The sequence below is a fragment of the Castor canadensis genome, chromosome 1, assembly GCF_047511655.1.
Source record: "Castor canadensis chromosome 1, mCasCan1.hap1v2, whole genome shotgun sequence".
NCBI classification, from domain to species: domain Eukaryota; kingdom Metazoa; phylum Chordata; class Mammalia; order Rodentia; family Castoridae; genus Castor; species Castor canadensis.
Window position 1 is genome coordinate 189,769,850 of NC_133386.1, and position 3,472 is coordinate 189,773,321.

Consider the following 3,472-nt stretch of genomic DNA (forward strand, 5'->3'; position numbering starts at 1 on the left):
ACAAGCGATCCTGACTGCCTAGGCCTGATCCTGAGGCCTGTTGCCCCTCCCCCCTTCCTGTGTACTCTGCACGTGTTTATTCTAGGGGAGTGGTGGTGGGTCACTGTCACTGCCATGTTCGGCTGGCAGCCTAGGATGTGTGTTAGGTTGGCCTATGGATTCTCTTAGCTATGACAGGCATTCCTGCTGTGCATGAGCGTGCCTATTTGCTTTCTCTCCTCCCCTTGTCAGGGCAGAGTTAGGGCATTAGCATGGCAACTGCAGTTCTGTTTTGTTTTTTTAAGTGCTTTTGCGTAGCAGCTGATTTAATGTTACTTTAGACTGAGAGGCCTGGCAAACTAGTTTGAATAACTTAAGTCATAAGGTACCATGCTACAAGTTTTTCATAGGAGGCAGGGTCCCAGTAAGCCCAGGGAGGGGAAGGCAGAAAGAGACAAAAGACATGTGGTAAGACCACGGAGGAAGAAGAAAAGGTATCCTGACATCTTAGGTAAAGGGGGGGAAGGCAGAGCCTGGAGGCAGGACACACGCCTGAGGGATTAGCCATCACTTGTGCCTCTAGGTCACTCCCATTGACTGGTACTTGAACACTTTCAGCAACATGAAACCTCCACTCTCTGGTCTGTCTTGGGAAAAGGGGGCATTAGACAGGGCAGAAAAGAGAAGCAGTCATCGGATGCCATAATCAAACAGGACTCCCCCAGTGTAGCATGAGGCATACTTAAATAAACCCTGGGCTTGGTCTCAGCCCACAGGGAAGGAGCATGAGCTCTCCCAGAGCTGGAATTGCCTTGAGGCCAGAGTTGGCAAGGAGGGTTTGACACCATGATGGGAAAGTCCTTCAAGAAGATAGGAAGAGACAAGAAGTCAGCTTACATGGGGAAGGAGGAGGTTTGGGAGAGGATTTAGTTCATTTAGAAGCTGGTTTAGAGGCTTATAGAACCTGTACAGGGGAAGAAGAAGTAGAGAGGGAGGGTTTGGCTTGGAGATAGGAAAAGGATTGGGTGTAGGGTATTTCCTTCCATTTACCAGCACCTTCACAGAAATTGTATAAATCCCTTAAAATATTGGGGCTGAAAGTGTCATTAATTGGCCAGTTGGAGGCATTGTCTAGTGGGTATTGGGGTAATGCCTGATTACATGGAAAAATGAGCTTCCATATCTTAAGATCAGTCCTTAGGTGGAGGGGCCCAAAGTTAGCCAGGAGACATCCCAATGGGGAGTCTGAAGGGATTTTGGATGGTCCAACTCCCATGGTGAGGCCTGACCTGAGGAAAAGATATGACAGGTGTCCCCAAAATATTGGTTCCTCAGGACAGAGTAGATGTGGAACACCCAGGAGAAATGTCTTCATCATGAAGGCCCACAGTCCTAGGGAACCCAGTTCCCAAGGATGGGAGCGAGCTGAGACTTAATGCTAGGATTTCGAGGAAATGAGAAAGAGATCATGGCTCTGCATGTGAGATGTACTCACCAAGAGAGGACCTTGAGGGAAGCTAGGCCAGTGATGGATCGCGAATGGAGGAAATTCCCTGTAAACAAGTGAGGAAGTGGCACTTTCTAGGATCAGGGGTCCCGGGAAAGCAGCTCAGATCCCGGAGGAAGGAATGGTAGTTTAAAGAGGGAGAGAGAGAGAGAGCAGGATGGGGTGGAGGAGGCCAGGAGAGCAAAGTCAGTGCCGGGAGTGCACCCCAACCCGAGTCACAGCACCAAAATGTTAGGAAAAATGCCACTCACAAAGAAAGCTCATGAGAAAAGTCTCACATCCAAGAGCAAAGTTTAATGGCAGGCCCAAACTGCCAGGCTGGTGGGGGGGAAAGATGGTACAGCACAGACTCTGGCCCAGGCAAGGCTTTTATAGAAGGGGGAGGTTAAGGAAGTTAGCATATGTGCTATAGTCTCTGGTAGGGGTGGGACTCTCTTAGAGTGATGGAAATTCTGTTAAGGAGCGGGACTGCCATTTTTGCTGCAGATTCACAAAATGGCTACATTATTACTCTATCAAATCTAAGATGTAATTTTCTTTTGATTCCCAATCTTTCCTCAACTTTAGGGTACCTCAATATCAATTTTTCTTTGTTCAGAAAGTTCTGACATGCTACATTTTCACTTTCATTCAGCATAATATATTTTTCTTAAATTAATATTTATATATTTAAATTTGACTTTCTCTCAGATCTAAGGATTACTTAGGATTGTTATAATTCTATGTATTAGTGTTATAGGCTCCTGTAGTCTTTGATCAGAAGATTTCCAAAGTCATTGTGTCCCACATGGAAGAACCCAGATAGGACACATGAATGTAGTACAGGTGGTAATAGAGTTTATTAAAGATAAAAGAAGGTGGAAACTCCCTCTTTAGCTATCTTAAACAACATGTCATTTTTTTTTCTTTTACAAAATCATAGAGCAGGTGGGCAGAATGGTTCCTGCCAGTGGGTGTGGTAACATTGGGAGGAGGAAGGAAATATAAAATACATGGGAGGTTGAATATAGTGCAAATACTGTGTACACATTTCTATAAATGAAAAAAATATACTTATTGGAACTATTCCAGGAATGAGGGGAGAAGGGATAAAAGAGAATGGTGGATGGGGTAAATTTAAGTATGATACTTTTGATATATTGTAAGAACTTTTATAAATGACACAATGGACCCTTACCCAGCACAACAATAAAAAAAAACAATGATGGCCCCATCTGATGAGGTGGGCTGGATAAGATACAAGCAATCTTGCTGGAGAAAGGGAAAAGGAAAGGAAAGGGATCACAAAAAGCAATGGTGGCCAGGCTGGCCAGGTGGGAGAGAAAGCAGAACAGAGAGAAGGCTCTCTGACTTGAAGTGTTTTAAGCCTCCAGTAACCTGTGCGGAAGGGATAAGTTTGGGTGGTCCTTGTGCTAGGGTGATAATCACTCTATGTACACTTATGCTAATTCTTAGGTACACTAACTTCACTTGGATGGAAGTTTGCATAGATCTTGCAGCTAATAGAGGATTTACAATTGAAAAGGATGCTCAGTGGGGGTGAGAGAGAGTTTCTAATCAGAAATGCCCTAGGCTAAATTATATGTTTAAGAGTCCCACCTTTCCCTTTTTCTAGCTTGCCTCATTAAACTCTGCTAAATTCAATGAATCAATTAAGAAATGGGCAACTTAACTAAACAGAACTTTCTCAAAAGAAGAAATTCAAATGGCCAAAAGCACATGAAAAAATGCTCACCATCTCTAGCCACAAAGGAATGCAAATCAAAACCACACTAAGATTCCACCTCACCCCTGTTAGAATAGCCATCATCAAAAACACCACCAACAACATGTGTTGGCGAGGATGTGGAGAAAAAGGAACCTTCATACACCGTTGGTGGGAATGCAAGCTGGTGCAACTGCTCTGGAAAAATATTTGGAGGCTTCTTAAAAATCTAAACATAGACTTGCCATATATGATCCAGTAGTCCCACTCCTGGGGATATA